At 43.4% G+C, this 18,823-nt stretch overlaps 1 pseudogene across 1 annotated transcript; it reads right to left on the bottom strand.

Moving 5' to 3' along the window:
- Nucleotides 1-2,265: 2,265 nt before the first annotated feature.
- On the bottom strand, nt 2,266-17,571 carry LOC146554892 (inverted formin-2-like; annotated as a pseudogene). Its single transcript, XR_014889281.1, has 10 exons — nt 17,478-17,571; nt 5,400-5,532; nt 4,627-5,159; nt 4,422-4,558; nt 4,272-4,333; nt 4,077-4,179; nt 3,884-3,969; nt 3,673-3,773; nt 3,483-3,553; nt 2,266-2,678 (listed from the first exon to the last, which is right to left on the bottom strand). The product of XR_014889281.1 is annotated as an inverted formin-2-like (transcript).
- Nucleotides 17,572-18,823: the final 1,252 nt, after the last annotated feature.

Raw genomic sequence — 18,823 nt, 5'->3', positions numbered from 1 at the left:
ACAGTGCAGCGCCTCGACCTGACAGGAAGTGCACATAGAAACCTTGCTGACATCACAAATGGACGCAGTTACTTCGGCGCCACTGAGAGGTGAGCGAGGGTTAGATCAGTCAGTCACAGGAAGCTCCGCCCAGAATCCTTGCTGCTTCCTCGTTCTTTATGATTGTGTTTCCCTTTTAAACACTTTGTTCTCCTGCAGGTCCAGTCCTGTCGCCACAGAAACAAGTCCTGACCCATGTACCTGGAACCATAGAAGAATAAAATAATAAATGATATTTAAAAAAAGACCTTAAATCCCACAACATAAAAACATTTCGACCAATGAAATGCTTTAGAGTGAAGGACAGCAGTGAATCGCCGCTGACGTGGATTTATGCACAGCTGCAGGTGAGCTCACCTCACTGAAGGATGCATTTTTTCTTTTTCTTCAAACGCTTTCTTCCTGTGTGACCACTGCCTTCTGGAGATCAAAGAGAGGATACGATTGGTCGGTTTCTAGATATAAAGCTTATTTCATCATCAACACTAAAGGATGTTCTATCATCGTCTTGATGAGACCTTACAGCCTGAGCCTCAGCTCACCATGTCACAGGAAACACTAATGTTCAGGAACAGGAAGTGACCTCATAGACTCAGAGCTACATCACAACAGCCAGACTGACCCGGCTACATCACCATGGTATGGCAATCTCGACTCCACTCAACTGTAATCTGCGGCCGAGTCTCCGTCACTCTGCTGCAAACACTGAACACAACTTGATCTGTGTGGGTGGGCTGTGGGACAGGAAGCATTAAAATTTCCATGTTTCAGAAACAAACAGCAGCACTGAGCGTGCTCAAAGCCTGAAGCAGAGAGCACAGCGCCTCACTCTACCTGCTGGGCTGGTGTCTAAGGTGTTTGATGCGTTCTGGGGAGCAGAATCTTCCGGGTTAGGATCTTTGCTCCTGTTGACCTGGGTCACATCCTGCTGACCAGCTGTGTGCTGGACTTCCTGCTGCGCCGGTCTGGTGTCCACTTCAGACTCCGGACCCTGGACCTCAGCTGCGGGGCGTTCACCGAGGGCCTGGAGCTCTGAGGCAGCTCTGTCTGGCTCTGCTGGCTCCGGTTCTGGTCTGGTTCCAGCAGGTGGATGTGTGGGAGTCCGGACCTCCTCCCGAGGCTTCTCGGGAAAATCTGGCTTGTCTTGGGCCGGTGACATCTGCGTGACCCCGGGGTGACCTGAAAAGGAGAACTTGATCAAACGAGCAGTAGTGACAAGAAAGTCTGCAGAAGTCCTGCCGGGCTCTCACCTTCGACCCCACCGTCCGGCTCTGACCGTGGCCTTGTCTTCCTCAGCCTGCAGCCCTTCCTGATCTCGGCCAGCAGGTTGTCGACGATGTTGCTGATGTCAGCTATTGATTCTCGACCTGTCCGTCACCGGCCCTTCACATGTCTCACCTGTTCTCCACTTGCCCTCCACTTGTACTTGACCTGTCCTTCACCTGCCACACCTGGAGAGACAGGTGAGGGACACCTGTCTCTCCATTTAAGGAGGGAGGATATAAGGTGAAATAAATAATGGTGTCTGACTTACTGATCTTTCTGGTGGGGGCTTCTTCTCTCAGTTTCCTCCCTTCCTCCAACCTCTTCTCCTGCTCCCTGTGACCTTCGTTCTCCTGATCGAAGAATAAAAGGAACACACAGTTCAAACTTCAGCAGGCTAACCGGCCCCCCAGAGAGGGCGGAGCTTAACATTTACAGGGAAACAGGACTAATGTGTGGCAGCTACCACACTTTGTCACGGTTAAAGTCAGAGCCGATTGGCTGGCTGAGACATAGTTTAAATGACACATGCAGACGTGCGGCAGGGTATGAGTCCTGCAGACTGAGCCGCACTGCGATTGGCGCTGACCTTGAGGGTTCGAAGGAAGAGGTCTCTGAATGCCTTGATGGTGCTGAAGAGCTCTTCGAGGGAGAAGCTGCTGCTGTCCTCACAGAGGTAGGCGGACAGGTGCTTCCTCTGCTCCTCCACAGATGACAGCAGGAGTTGCAGCTGCTCAACAGCCTGCAGGCTCTCCTGGTAACACCACATAAGAACAACAGGTAAGTTCACCTGGAACAGCAGGTCTGTCCCACTAAAACGGTGTCAGTGAGTGTACAGACTGGATTTATCTGCCCGTAAAGGTGACAGCCTCATCCTGAGTGACTCACCTGTATGGTGGACAGGTACTGCTCCTTCATGTCGTCAGATGAGGAGGAAACGCTCCTCTCTGAGTTTTTCAGCCGTTTGTTTAGAGTGTTTGTTTCAGACTGAATAGAGTCCAAGCTGAGCCTGCAGAGGGCAACATTTAACACCGCTGCAGGCGAAACACCTGAGCTACCACGTCACAGACTCCACCCAGCAGTCTGTACGTGACTGAACTCCTATATGTGTTTACCCAGCAGCCTTTGCACAGATCTCCAGGTCATCGGGCAGGTTGAGCAGGTCGGGGTGATTCTCTTCAGCCTCCTAAGGGTCACAAACAGCAGCAACTGAATTATTATGAGAATACTGCAGTATTCCCCAGTATTCGTAGTATTCCCAGCATTACCTGCAGGATGTGGTGCAGCAGCGTGACTCTCGACTTGTTGGCTTTGGTTTCGGTCAGTTTGAGCAGAGTGCTGATCTTAAAGCCTTCAGCATTCCCCGTGTGAGTTCCCTGATGGACCATACATCACATGACTAAATCAGACTACCAGCCTTTACATTTTATTTCAGCTAAATAACAGACTGATTTATGATTTGGCAACTAAATGAACTGTCTTGGTAGACAGTCTGTTGGTAGATTTGTGCTGAGCTAATAGTTGGTGCTGAGTCACACCTGCCTGAATGTGCAAACAAATAAAAACAAAAAAACAAAACAAAACAATCCTCGGATGAACTGTTAGTGCAATCAACCTCACAGCTGTGATATTACTGCTTAGATAACTTCATAAAAACTTCATCAGAGGCTCCAGTTAGCTGAGGTGAAGTCCAGCAGTTGCTAGAGGCCCACTCCACAGCAGAGACACGGACATGACTTATTTTTCTTGCACGAAAGGACAAGCATCATGGTGCAGTGGAACCAGCATCCAGGACATAAACAGCTGCATTATACTGCTAACATCTGCACAGACAGCATGTTGATGCTACACTAGCCAAGAACTTAAGGCCCTTTCGCATAGGATGCGGCACACTGACCGCTAGCTTGTTCTCCACCTGTCTCGCTTAGCGTAAAGGACCCAAACTCTGTGTTGTGCTGGCCGATGCGCTCTGCTTGGAAGTCTTTGACTTTGTGTCCTTCACAAGAGTTTGTGTTGAATTATGTTCAAATTTTTAATAAAAAAAAAATATCGCTCATTCATATAGATGGAAGAGTTTGTTTGTGTGGTTTGAGTCTTCGGGAAGAGAACTGCTTTAGGACCGTCACTGAGCATGCCACACAAAGTAATCAGATTACAAGGAGTAAAAAAAAGATTCTCACATAGTTGAGAAAGTTTCCGACACTCAGGATTAGTTTACAGAAGACTGGCAGCCGAGCGCTCTCCTTCACACCTGCACACAAAACAACACACACAAACAGAAACAAGAACACCACCACAGCAGCCAAACGTGCGTGTGCAGCCAGTGTGTTTGTTGTGTAGCTGCTGTGTGTTTGTCATGTATATACACACTCTGGCAGGCGCGGTCCAGCAGCTCAGGTCTGAGCCTCATAGTCTCCAACACACAGCTGCTCTCCTCACACAGCAACATACACTCAATCCTCAGAGAGTAACTGCAACACACACACACACACACACACACACTGCGAGTGAGTGGATCTGTGGTGAGCTGTGCTTATTTATCTGTGCTTGATGTGTGCTGCAGCTGGCGCTGTCCTCACACCTGAGCAGATCAATGAGCTGCAGGTAAAACTGATCTGCTGATGCCAACTTGTCCTGCTCTGCCAGATGAGACTTCAGGTTCCCTACCTGAGGAGGGAAAGATGAGATACAGGTCAAGTACAGGTGAAGGACAACTGAAGCACAGGTGAGGGGCAGGTGAGAGACAGGTGGAGAACAGGTGAAGCGCAGGTGACCTCATGTTTCTCTGGGAGGAGTTTGATGAACTGTTTCAGGGCCTCAACATCAAACTTTGATCGGTCTCCTCTTCGGATGAGATCCACAAAGTCCTCGTGGGAACTGCAGGTGAGACAGGTCAGGTGATACAGGGATGGTGATGTCACAGCACAGGTGTTTTTATTGGCTGCAAGACTCAGAAAAAGAACAGTCACCATTTGAAGTGCTTGAGGAAGATGTTGAGGTTAAGGCTCTTCTTGGCGTCGATGAAGGACACCTGTGGACAGAATTGAACATGTGGATGTGAAAAAGGTAAAACGTGTAACGCCACACCTGTAAGGTGAAGACAGAGAAAGCTGCGGCACCTCTTTGGGCTCCGTCTTTGACTTGGTTCTGGTTCTGGTCTTGGTCTCAGTCGGAGGGAGACTGAAGAGGTGCTCGATGCTGCAGTAATCTGGCTCCATGGAGTCCAAAGATGTTGACGTCCACAGAGACTCGTGGCCTGTGGACACAGAGTGACGTCAGCTTGGATGAATCCTGCACCTGACCTGGGCCAATACCAGGCCTCACCTGACACCAGTCTGGATGGAAGTTTCTGCCAGTTCAGCTTCTTCATCCGCAGTGTTGGGCAGGGGGTGTGGCTTGAATTAGGAGCGGAGCTGCTATATAACCTGCCCAGACTTTGAACTGTCTCAGCTCTGATGTCACCTGGAGGAGAGGGAGGGAGTGGAGGTCCAGCACCGGGTAAGGGTGGGGGTGGAGGGGGAGGAGCCATAGCACCAGGTAAGGGTGGGGGTGGAGGGGGTGGAGGGAGAGGAGCCATAGCACCAGGCAAGGGTGTGGGCGGCAGTGGAGGGGGTGGAAGGGGAAGAGTCATAGCACCGGGTAAGGGAGGAGGAAGAGGGGGGCATAGGAAGTGGGAAGAGCCGGAGGCAGTGCTGCTGCACTGGGGGCTGTCGGAGCATCTTTGGTGAGTGCCTCTGATTGGCTGGGAGGACTGTCTGGTAGTCTAGTCTGGACCGCCCTGTCGATGGTAAGATTGGCTGAGTAAGTCTTTCGGGGGAGGAGTTTCTCCAGCAGGTGATCTGCAGAGTCTACCTCAGCTGGGATCAAGAAAAACAGAGCCGATGAATTCACCTTCGCCTGATCCTGTGAAATGCCCTCAGCTTTGATCATACTCTGCCTGCTGTCATTTATACAAACTGACATAAAACAGGGCCTGCATCTGAACCTTAAGGGACTCTTTACAGGGGTCATCTTTTATATAGAGAGGACACTTCTACAAAGAGGTGGAATCAGAGCTGGACCCAGTGATCTGATGTTGGATGCACCCTCATACTTACCATCCTGAGCCAGCAGGGTGGCTCGATCCATCAGCAGCTCCAGAGCACACCAGACCTCAGCTCTGTCCGGACCCACCAGCAACAAGGCCTGAAGGATGGACAGCAGCTGCACGGAGGATGGATGGCTGGACACCTGAACGCAGAGAGGGTCAGGACAGGTTATTTTGGCTACGTTCACACTGCAGGTGTTAATGCTCAATTCCAATTTTTTGATCAAATCCGATTTTTTTGTCTGCTCGTTCACACTACAAATAAAATGGGACAGCAAACGCGCTCTAGTGTGACCCCTCGAAGCGGCCGCATGCGCAAAAGAAGACGTCACACACAACGCGCTCTGTTTAGACCCAGAGCAAATAATATTGTTTGACTGATGGCCCTTAATATAAAGACTTCGGACTTTACGTTTCCCAATTTTGCTTTAAGTTATTTTGTTATTTACATAATAATGTAGATAACCTAATAATTATCCTTATTGCTGTTTTAGAGGAGCGCTGCTTCAAAGGATAGTTGCAGATTTCTGTCAGAATCTGCAGATTATACAGTACAAATAAAATGTTCACGTTTCTCCAACGTTGTTCCCAACAGTTTCACTAACATCTACACTGGATGGCCGGAAGCGTTCGCGATGTCTTCTCGGGTGCTTCTGCGGCGCTGATAATTGGCGTCTGTCTTGTGTCAGTGACGTACAAGACGGATTTAATGCGACGTGACCATCAAACAGCAGTCGCATTCTAAAACATCGGATATGTATTGGATTCAGTACCACATACGAAAGTGACCCAGATCAGATTTGAAAATATCGGATTCGTTCCGTTCACACTGTCATACCATGGTCGGATATGGGTCGCATAGGGTCAAAAAACAAAATCGGATTTGATGCGCTTTCGACTGCAGTGTGAACATAGCGTCTGTCTCCTTACATTTCTATCATTGAAAAGAGAACTACCAGCAGTGTCACTTTCACAGATGCTGCGCCAATCGCTCTGAAGGTGGCAGTGTTGGGTTCTGTAGTTTAAACCAGTGTTTCCCAATCTTTTGGAGCCACGGTACATATTTCACGTTAGAAAAATAACACAACATACTACCAAACAAAAATGTCACAAAAAGCATATTGATAATTTTTCCCCGCGCACCATGTATAGCAGAATTGGTTCAGTTTGTTTAGATGTATCTGTCCCACTGCGCAAGTGTCCAGTGAAGGGGGGGCATGGCTACGCGCAGGCGGGAAGGGGAAGTAGGAGTTTTTTGGAGTGTCAGTTTTTTCTTGTGTGGAGGAACGAAAGAAGGCAACCATTCAAGTTGGAGTTAACATAGCAGTTGTGTGATTATTGGACTAACAAGTTTGTCCCCAATCTACCCTTTTTTTGCTTTCTTCTGACCACTACTAATGCTAGGGCCTTCGTCTGGGTCGGAATTTTCTCAAGGACCCAGGTCAGACTCACTATTTTTATTTTCAAATATTTATTTATTGCTATTACGTGCTGCGTCGTCTCACTCACAGCATGACTATTATATAATTTCTTCTTCATGTTCTTCTGTTTTACTGGCAGTCGGCAACCAATTTAATTAGAGCAGGTAGTTGTACTCCCCTCTAGTGGAAGTTAATGTAATTGTTCTGCCCATTACTCAAGCCGATTGCTTAGACCAGCGGTCTCCAACCTTTTTTGCGCCACGGACCGGTTTATGCCCGACAATATTTTCACGGACCGGCCTTTAAGGTGTCACGGATAAATACAACAAAATAAAACTAGTACCGGTACCGAAAAAAGAAGATTTATTCATAACACACGTGAAAAGACCCAGGAAAACCGAGTTAACGATAAAAACGATAACAAAATAACGCTGAAAACCGATAAAAACCCTGAAAACGAAACATTTCACGCCTGAGCCTCAACTCTCGCGGCCTGGTACCAAACGACTCACGGACCGGTACGAGGCCCGGGGGTTGGGGACCGCTGGTCTAAACCCACCCTAACTGGACTGCTCAAGGATGTTTTACCATTGATCCAATATTGTTGATATGCTGCATATAGCAAACTTTACATTTAACTGCAACGAACCTCTTAAATATTTGCAAAATCCTTAAAAATGAATTTTGGTTAATTAATTTCAGCCAGGATTTAAAGTACATGAAAAAGTGTACAAAAAGCACAAGTGTCTCCAAATGCCTTACTTAATTTAAGTTTCTCTCTTCTATCAAATCTCACAACTGTGTTTGAAACCAACATTTTGCTAAAGATGCAAAAAATCAGTGAGATTAGAGGCTAAAGTCATATTTATGTGATAGATTTCAGTTTGTTGAATGATGTGTCTTCCTCAGACACAAAGGTTACCCGCGGAGTTCCACATGGACATGTTTTAGGACTGATACTTTTCATCTGTTACAGTCCTCCACTGCTATGCAGATGATAACCAAGTTTATTTATCTATGTTGCTAGGTGATGCAAATAACTGGGATGGCTTAAAAACATAAAGGCTTTGATGACCCAGGATTTTCTACTTCTGAAGCTATGGAACTTCCCCCTAAAAGCTCCAAAACACACTTAAAAAATGGATTTTTGATTTTAGTACTGCTGTGAGAAACCTTGGAATTATTTTTTGATTAGGATTTCTTTCTTAACTCACACATAAAACAAGTATCTTAGTCTGTCTTTGCTTGCATGCACTGTATTGTCAGATTTAGGAACATCATGTCTACAGCAATGATAAAAAAGTAGTTCATACTAAATAGGGTTGTAATTAGTGAATATCCACATTTTTAGAAAAGTCTCCAGAAAGCCCATTGTTGATCTAAAAATGCTGCAGTGAAAGTACTTAGAGAGAGAAATTATAGTTCTTCGTCTATATTAGCTACTCTTCACTGGCTGCCTCTGATACAGAATTAACAATGATTTTCCTCACATAATGAGCCCTTAATAACAGTATTTATAACAGTATTTATAACAGTATGTTTGCACTGAAGCACCGCAGCAATTTCCTAATGTTGTAAACCCGCTCAACATTTGGCAATAAAACCCTTTCTGATTCTGATTCTTAATGACAAAGCTCTTCCACACCTTAAAGACCTCATACTATCCAGAGATCAGTGATCAGGTCCCTCTCTTGTAAGCCAGATTCAAGTTTATGAGGTAGACACTGTCTCTACATTTCAAGATTAGACTTCAAACTTTTCTTGTTAATAAATTTTTTTGCTAGTGGTACAGATAATGGAGGACTATCAGGTGTCTTTGAAGCATCCCTTAGTTATGCTGTTGTCAGGGTGCCAAGCAACTTTCCATGATGCACTGAGCACCTCTTCTCTTTCGGTCTTTATATGCCAATAATTGTCTTCTCTCTCACGTTTGATGGTTTTTCTGTCTTTTCCCTCTTTTTTTGCAGGTATTTGTGATTCCACAGCTGATGGTTCCAGAATCTTTGGTCTGTGCTTGATCACACCAGTCTTTCTTGTTGCGAAATATGTTGTTGTTGTGAAAGATGTTTCACATCCTTCTTTTTTGTAGATTTTTTAAATAATATGTAACTATGTAACTTTATGTTGTTGTTGTGTCTCAAGCAGTGTGGGAGCAATCTACGGTTAGTTTTTACAGGCAAACAATGGAAAAAAATATAATTAAAGAAATTATAGAGACTATAACACTGTTTGAAAACACTAGCTTGGCAAACATACACCAAAAGTGTTAGCATGTGAAACCTGGAACACTTTCTTCAGTTTCCTTTAAAAAGCATGGATCACTGTGTCCTGAAATAAAAAGGAACCTTAAAAAAAGATTCATCTGGTTTCAGTGTCCAGTTATGTCACAGCCCATCAATGCCTGCCTTTAAAGTCTGTTTACGCCATGTGTGCTTTTCTCTCATTCACTGCCAGCCCTTCAATTTTGCTGTCATTATTTGAGGCAGTGTGTTGATGTGAGGGTTTGAGCCCTTCGCTCTCAGTAGAAAGAAGGAAACAAGAGGCATCATTGTGCGACTTACCACTGTGCTTTGATCCAAAGATGATGGCGTTCAGTTCAACAGCTGCTGTTCTGTTTTCAGATTTTAGAGGGTTAAGCTCTCCCTCTCTCTCCTTTAGTTAATGTCTAGCTAATGACCAGCCTAGTATCAAATTACTTTCAGATTTCTACCATCTCTGTCTACTGTGGCAGCTGTTGCACGTGTTTAACATTTAGTAGGTGGAATTTATGCACACTGGTTACCATATTTGGAGACTAGGTAACTGCTTAGTCAGTTGTTGTTACTAAATGGAATTCCAGTCTAATTATGGTCAAAATCTCTGATGCATTAAGAGGTATTTGTAGCCTTAATTTTGCAAGGCTAGCTGGTATTCTGACATCAGCTTATTGTGAGTTAATTGCCCTGAAAACTATTTTCTTCAGAAATTGGTTCAAATCTTTTCTTGACATCTTTAAATACAGATAAACCATGAAGCAAATGTAAATGAACTAAAAAAGAAACAGATTACAGCTGTCATAGATGATGAACTCCAAGAGGCAGTCTGGAGATGAGTCCGAGAGAAAGATTTGTAAAAAATTATTCAAGGTGAGAGAGGAATCAGTTCAACTGGCCGTTGGCTCCGTTTATGAATGTCTTTGGACATGAGAAATTTTATGGAAATGTTAGTAATCAATCAAATGCTGTTGCTCTGTAGGAGACCCCCAACACCATATATTTAAAAACTGATAGAACCTCCCTCATAATACTGTTACTGCAGCTTTTTCATAGCAATAACACACTTCATTTCCACAAACCACATCTTATTATTATCAACTTTAGCTGCAGACAGACAGACAGACAGAGATGGCCCAGTAATCATTCCGGTTATACTTCTTTTAAATCCACAAATCAATATCAACATTCTAGCATAAAGTTCTAATGGTAATACTCAGAATTCTGTATTCACACATCTTTGTACACTTTTTTTAAAGTGACAGTTTAGCTCTACAAATATTCCAAAAGGATGCTGTTTATGTAGTTCCTATTTTAGCAGCTGAACACCGGTACATTCTAGTAAATGAAGCCACGATGAGAGACGGTGGAAGTTTCTAGAACATTTTGTGCCTGTGGGACGCACCACGGTGCGTCCCACAGGCAAAAAAAGACGTGAAAGCGCGTATCGCATAACTCTCAACAAGCAGCGGGTGCTGTAACGCAGTCAGTTCTTCTTTTACTCTTTTACTCTTATGCTGTTTTGTGGATCACAAGGTTTAAAACTACTTATAAACACACACACAAAGTAACTTCACCAGAGCGCCTATTTCGGGTCACTTTTGCCGGTCCAAGCCCGGGTAAAGGAGCAGGGTTGGAATTGTGACATTAAAAAAACAATAATTGCTAAAAGAAATTTAATTTGTAGTTCTAAATAAACTCTAAATGCATTTAGGACGTTTTTTACTCCCTTTATGTCTCTTCCACAATGTTATTGCTCTCTCCAACAACATAGGTTACAATTAGATTAGCATGACCAATTATGGAAATTAGGCGATGACGTCATTTAGCGACTTCTAGCGACTTTTAGGACAACCAATAGCGATTGTCCTTACTGAGGAGTTGGCAACACTGACTACAGCCCAGCCCATGCAGCAGTATATGAATCACTAACCTCGTATTGTGGATGGATTATCTCAGTTGTTCTCCTGACTGATGTTTGGTCCGTTTACAGCATCCTGCCATGCGATTGCATTTGTCCCTAACCATCAGGACCCTCACGTTAACTTTTATCAAGTGGGGAAAAGGTTAGCGTTCATCCTCCAGCTTCACTGTTTATATTATGCTAACCTGAACCTTCCCTAAAACTCTAAGTATGCAGAATAATAAAAGTAGAAGAACGAATAAACCATAACAATGAAATTTATACCTCATGCCTTCTCACCAAAGAAAACCCAGCAGTCTGTCTTGTGCACACATTTCCATCCTGCACCCTCTTATCCAGAAAACCAGGCTTTGGAATATTTTTTTTGCTTTAGTGAACATTAAACACAAACAGCTTCCAATACCATTTGTCTGAATAGTAAAGCATCCTTGTTCATTTGGTTTCAGTTCCAGAAGTTAATTCATATTTATTCAAGTTATTCTTCATTCCACGTCCCTCTGGGCTAATAACTGATCCACAAATTAATTCCTCACTGGGAGTAATCAGATTCTACATCAACTCACTTTACCTCAATTTGCTCAGTCATCTCACTTTTCTGACTGCAGGCTGTTTGTTTGGTTTTGGCAGGGAGCTCCAACAGGGTTAGAGCACTCATTAGTTTTCCTAGTCGCGTGCCGTGATTTCTGATGTCCAGGTCTCAGTTTTCCATCCATCATATTCTGTGATAAATGATTCAGCAGAGGTTAGTTTATCTGAAGGTGACCTCCCCTTGCAGTTTCTGTTCTTATCAGCCAGTCAGCTGAGGGGATCATTTTTCAGTCTCCAAGCTGGCAGTTAAAGGGACTTGGCCATTTTTCTTCCTCTCTCTCTGTCCCTCCACACGCACACACACGCACACACACACACACACGCACACACACACACACATATATATGTATATATTAGGGGTGCAAACGATACACAAAATTCACGGTTCGGTTCGATACTTTGGTGTCACGGTTCGATATTTTTTATACATATTTTCGATACAAAAAAGGTTCATGCTTTTTTAATTTGTCATTTATTAAAATTATAAATATATATTTTAACTCAAACGTACAGTTTTTAAATTTAATGTTGCTGAAACAACAAAGCGATAAAATAATAAATCTATCTGATCGAGAAATCACTGATCTTTGGAAAAGAGAGTTTATTACAGAGAAATGGCTCTTTCCAAAATAAAAGCTATACTATCCGCTTCTTCTGGGCTATATTCTCAGCAGCATAAGGAGAATCATGTGCTAACAGCGGTCTAAATGACTCGGGTAAAGTTTGTAGCATGCATGCTTGTTGTTCCACTTGTCTTTGCACTAGGATGATGCCGGCATAAATGTGCAGTCATATTCGTTGTGTTCCCACTGGTGCTGTCAGCGTAAATCTGAAATGACCTTAACGCCACAACACGTTAAATCTCCGTTAACGAGCTACCGCGGATCGCCCCGTGCATGGGCTGGACGGCCAACACGTTAACGAGCAAATTGCGCTAACACACTAGTTCCCACCCATGTAATTGAGCATTGTGTGGCACATCCAACATACTGTTTTACTTTAGTCCATGACGCGCTTACCTTCAGGGTCATACGTCACATGAAAACCAAAATAATTCCAAACGCCAGAAAAGTTGATAAAATGAATTAAAAATTTTGTATTGTTCGATACACATGCGTACCGAACCGAAAGCACTGCATCGAACGGTTCAATATCGATACGAGTATCGTTGCACCCCTAATATGTATGTGTATATATATATATATATATATATATATATATATATATATATACAGGGAGTGCAGAATTATTAGGCAAATGAGTATTTTGTCCACATCATCCTCTTCATGCATGTTGTCTTACTCCAAGCTGTATAGGCTTCTGTATAGGCAGATATCAGGTGTGCATTATTATTAGGCAACGTCCTTTCCTTTGGCAAAATGGGTCAAAAGAAGGACTTGACAGGCTCAGAAAAGTCAAAAATAGTGAGATATCTTGCAGAGGGATGCAGCAGTCTCAAAATTGCAAAGCTTCTGAAGCGTGATCATCGAACAATCAAGCGTTTCATTCAAAATAGTCAACAGGGTCGCAAGAAGCGTGTGGAAAAACCAAGGCGCAAAATAACTGCCCATGAACTGAGAAAAGTCAAGCGTGCAGCTGCCAAGATACCACTTGCCACCAGTTTGGCCATATTTCAGAGCTGCAACATCACTGGAGTGCCCAAAAGCACAAGGTGTGCAATACTCAGAGACATGGCCAAGGTAAGAAAGGCTGAAAGACGACCACCACTGAACAAGACACACAAGCTGAAACGTCAAGACTGGGCCAAGAAATATCCCAAGACTGGTTTTTCTAAGGTTTTATGGACTGATGAAATGAGAATGAGTCTTGATGAGCCAGATGGATGGGCCCGTGGCTGGATTGGTAAAGGGCAGAGAGCTCCTGTCCGACTCAGACGCCAGCAAGGTGGAGGTGGAGTACTGGTTTGGGCTGGTATCATCAAAGATGAGCTTGTGGGGCCTTTTCGGGTTGAGGATGGAGTCAAGCTCAACTCCCAGTCCTACTGCCAGTTTCTGGAAGACACCTTCTTCAAGCAGTGGTACAGGAAGAAGTCTGCATCCTTCAAGAAAAACATGATTTTCATGCAGGACAATGCTCCATCACACGCGTCCAAGTACTCCACAGCGTGGCTGGCAAGAAAGGGTATAAAAGAAGAAAAACTAATGACATGGCCTCCTTGTTCACCTGATCTGAACCCCATTGAGAACCTGTGGTCCATCATCAAATGTGAGATTTACAAGGAGGGAAAACAGTACACCTCTCTGAACAGTGTCTGGGAGGCTGTGGTTGCTGCTGCACGCAATGTTGATGGTGAACAGATCAAAACACTGACAGAATCCATGGATGGCAGGCTTTTGAGTGTCCTTGCAAAGAAAGGTGGCTATATTGGTCGCTGATTTGTTTTTGTTTTGTTTTTGAATGTCAGAAATGTATATTTGTGAATGTGGAGATGTTATATTGGTGTCACTGGTTAACATAAATAATTGAAATGGGTATATATTTGGTTTTTGTTAAGTTGCCTAATAATTATGCACAGTAATAGTCACCTGCACGCACAGATATCCCCCTAAAATAGCTAAAACTAAAAACAAACTAAAAACTACTTCCAAAAACATTCAGCTTTGATATTAATGAGTTTTTTGGGTTCATTGAGAACATGGTTGTTGTTCAATAATAAAATTATTCCTCAAAAATACAATACGTGTTCCTTCCAGCTTCTCGTGTTCCTAACATATACATACATATATATATATACATATACATACATATATATATATATATATATATATATATATATATATATATATATATATATATATATATATATATATATATATATATATGTACCGTGGGGGCAAAAAAAGTATTTAGTCAGCCACCGATTGTGCAAGTTCCCCCACCTAAAATGATGACAGAGGTCAGTAATTTGCACCAGAGGTACACTTCAACTGTGAGAGACAGAATGTGAAAAAAAAATCCATGAATCCACATGGTAGGATTTGTAAAGAATTTATTCGTAAATCAGGGTGGAAAATAAGTATTTGGTCAATAACAAAAATACAACTCAATACTTTGTAACATAACCTTTGTTGGCAATAACAGAGGTCAAACGTTTACTATAGGTCTTTACCAGGTTTGCACACACAGTAGCTGGTATTTTGGCCCATTCCTCCATGCAGATCTTCTCGAGAGCAGTGATGTTTTGGGGCTGTCGCCGAGCAACACGGACTTTCAACTCCCGCCACAGATTTTCTATGGGGTTGAGGTCTGGAGACTGGCTAGGCCACTCCAGGACTTTCAAATGCTTCTTACGGAGCCACTCCTTTGTTGCCCGGGCGGTGTGTTTTGGATCATTGTCATGTTGGAAGACCCAGCCTCGTTTCATCTTCAAAGTTCTCACTGATGGAAGGAGGTTTTGGCTCAAAATCTCACGATACATGGCCCCATTCATTCTGTCCTTAACACGGATCAGTCGTCCTGTCCCCTTGGCAGAAAAACAGCCCCATAGCATGATGTTTCCACCCCCATGCTTCACAGTAGGTATGGTGTTCTTGGGATGCAACTCAGTATTCTTCTTCCTCCAAACACGACGAGTTGAGTTTATACCAAAAAGTGCTACTTTGGTTTCATCTGACCACATGACATTCTCCCAATCCTCTGCTGTATCATCCATGTGCTCTCTGGCAAACTTCAGACGGGCCTGGACATGCACTGGCTTCAGCAGCGGAACACGTCTGGCACTGCGGGATTTGATTCCCTGCCGTTGTAGTGTGTTACTGATGGTGACCTTTGTTACTTTGGTCCCAGCTCTCTGCAGGTCATTCACCAGGTCCCCCCGTGTGGTTCTGGGATCTTTGCTCACCGTTCTCATGATCATTTTGACCCCACGGGATGAGATCTTGCGTGGAGCCCCAGATCGAGGGAGATTATCAGTGGTCTTGTATGTCTTCCATTTTCTGATGATTGCTCCCACAGTTGATTTTTTCACACCAAGCTGCTTGCCTATTGTAGATTCACTCTTCCCAGTCTGGTGCAGGTCTACAATACTTTTCCTGGTGTCCTTCGAAAGCTCTTTGGTCGTGGCCATGGCGGAGTTTGGAGTCTGACTGTTTGAGGCTGTGGACAGGTGTCTTTTATACAGATGATGAGTTCAAACAGGTGCCATTCATACAGGTAACGAGTGGGGGACAGAAAAGCTTCTTACAGAAGACGTTACAGGTCTGTGAGAGCCAGAGATTTTCCTTGTTTGAGGTGACCAAATACTTATTTTCCACCCTAATTTACGAATAAATTCTTTACAAATCCTACCATGTGGATTCATGGATTTTTTTTTCACATTCTGTCTCTCACAGTTGAAGTGTACCTCTGGTGCAAATTACTGACCTCTGTAATCATTTTAAGTGGGGGAACTTGCACAATCGGTGGCTGGCTAAATACTTTTTTGCCCCACTGTGTATGTATATATATATATATATATATATATATATATATATATATATATATATATATATATATATATACACACACATATATATATTAGGGGTGTAACGATACACAAAATTCACGGTTCGGTTCGATACTTTGGTGTCACGGTTCGATATTTTTTCGATACAAAAAAATGTTCATGCATTTTTAATTTGTCGTTTATTAAAATTATAAATATATATTTTAACTCAAAAGTACAGTTTTTAAATTTAACCCTAACCCTTGTGCGTGTTTTTTATTTTGACAGCGAATGCGCACCTGCGGACCACTTATGTGCACCCCTGGTTATTTAGCTCGTCATATTGCAGCCACAGAAATTCTTTTGTCCATGAAACCATAAAGCTGCACTTTCTTTTTGCCTTATAGTCTGATTTGTCATAACTTCTCCGTTTTATGGTAAGCTTTTCTTTGGCTGTCACTTCTTCACCCTGACCTGTCTTATTTGGCTCAGCAGAACTGAAATATATATCTGTCTGTGAAGGTCATCGTAGTCAAATATATATCCTGCTGCTTTTACACAGGCACTCACATAAGCTCAGCGATTCTCTGCGCGATCAACCTCTCACATGTTTAAGCTGCGGGAGATTTCACTTGTCATGTTTGCATAGTAAGCTAACGATTAATAAGACGATGTCAGAGGAATTGGTGCACAAATTATCATCACTCACAGATCAGTGCTGTCGCTCTCTATACACAGTTTGCACGATTGCAAAGTGAAAGCAAAAAAACAAGCGCAAATTCAAACGTGATTTCAATATGTCACATATTGACAGTGGCTCACCGATGCCAATGACATAATTACCCAGCTACATTTCTGAAAGAATGCAAAAGCATTGACATATATTTTTCCTACAATAGCCCGACGGGCAGGGCAGAGATAGATTTTGGTAGCCCGACTGAAAAAAATCGCTAGCTCCGGGACGTCGGGCTAGCGATATTGCAAGCCCTGTATCTGATTGAGGAATCACTCATCTTTGGAAAAGAGAGTTTATTACAGAGAAATGGCTCTTTCCAAAATAAAAGCTATACTATCCGCTTCTTCTGGGCTATATTCTCAGCAGCATAAGGAGAATCATGTGCTAACAGCGGTCTAAATGACTCGGCTAAAGTTAGTAGCATGCTTGCTTTTTTTTGTCTGCTTCCACTTGTCTTTGCACTAGGATGATGTCGGTGTAAATGTGCAGTCATATTCGTTGTGTTCCCACTAGTGCTTTCAGGTTAATCTCATTGAAATGACCTTAACGCCACAACACGGCAAATCTCCGTTAACGAGCTACCGCCGATCGCCCCGTGCATGGGGCTAGACGGCCAACACGTTAACAAGCTAACTGCGCTAACACACTAGTTCACACCAATGTAATTGAGCATTGCATGGCACATCCAACATACTGTTTTACTTTAGTCCATGACTCGCTTACCTTCAGGGTCATACGTCACATGAAAACCAAAATAATTCCAAACGCCAGATCTGAATGAGGGTGGGGGAGGTCCATGTTGCAAAGAGAGCTTAACTTCTGTCTCGCTAGCTTGCCCTGCGCTCTTCCTTCTGACGATGCTGTCTGTGTTGAGCGCTCAGTGGATCTGCGCTGGACAGTGCAGCCTAGGCGGAGTAGTCGAACACAGATTCACTGAGCGCTCAACACAGACAGCATCGTCAGAAGGAAAGTTGATAAAATAAATTACAAATGTTGTATTGTTCGATACATATGCGTACCGAACCGAAAGCACTGTATCGAACGGTTCAATATCGATACAAATATCGTTGCACCCCTAATATATATATATATATATATATATATATATATATATATATATATATATATATATCAGAATCAATCAGGCTGGGTCACCCAAAAAACTTCCACCCATCATCTTCCTTCTACTAGCAGGTTGTAAGAATGTCTAAATCTCAACAGTCGAGTAGTGTAATGCAAAACCTGTAACATCTAAATTGAATCAGAACTACACATTTTGGTAAATTTATGCATATAGTAGGCGCTGAGATCCTGCCTTCCTCTGTTCTAGCCTTCAAGCATGCAGTGCAGAACAAACAAAAACAAGGTGACATATTTGTCACTGACTGGCTCACTGGGGGAATCTATCATTCCCTTGGGAAACCACGTTTACTGCTGCCTTATTACCAAAAGCAGTGTGCTTCAAAAAGATACAAAAAACAAAAAGCTCATCTGTTTTCAAAGTCAAAGATAAAAGCTGTCCCTGGTAATTCGAAAAATACTCACATGAAGCTTATCTAATATAGCCGGCCCTGTCTGCACACTGCATTTCATACACGTTAGAGCATTTTAATTAACAGCAACAAGCACCTCTACCAGAAATGTAAAACAGGGACTTTCTCTCTGTGTCTCGGTGTGTGACTCTGCTGCAGACACCGGACTCCATCTGGCCCCCACCCGGCTCCTGAGGCCTTTCTGCTGCCTTATCGTGCATCATCGATTAGGCTCGGGGATGAAGCTGTCCGGGGACCACCCATTTGTTTCACTCCTGCTGTTGTTTACGATCACTACAACCCCCTATCATTCTCTCACTCCATCTCTCTCTCTCTCTCTCTCTCTCTCTCTCACACACACACACAAACACACAAACAGCTTCCCCTGGAGGAGACAAGAGAGAGTGTGGCTCCAGAAGTGACAGAAGTGGGCTGTGTTGGTGCATTACTGTGTGTTGTGCCTATACAAAAATTTTTTGCATTAAGATATCAGGATATAGTTAGCGTATTGTCTGTCTTGTCTTAATGTTGGTTTAA

This window comes from Mchenga conophoros, linkage group LG17 (genome assembly GCF_057382185.1).
Source record: "Mchenga conophoros isolate Kocher_MC1m ecotype Shallow Benthic linkage group LG17, M_conophoros_male_GT1.1, whole genome shotgun sequence".
NCBI classification, from domain to species: Eukaryota; Metazoa; Chordata; class Actinopteri; order Cichliformes; family Cichlidae; genus Mchenga; species Mchenga conophoros.
Note: the sequence above shows the minus strand (reverse complement) of the source record. Positions and strands in the feature narration are given on the sequence as shown.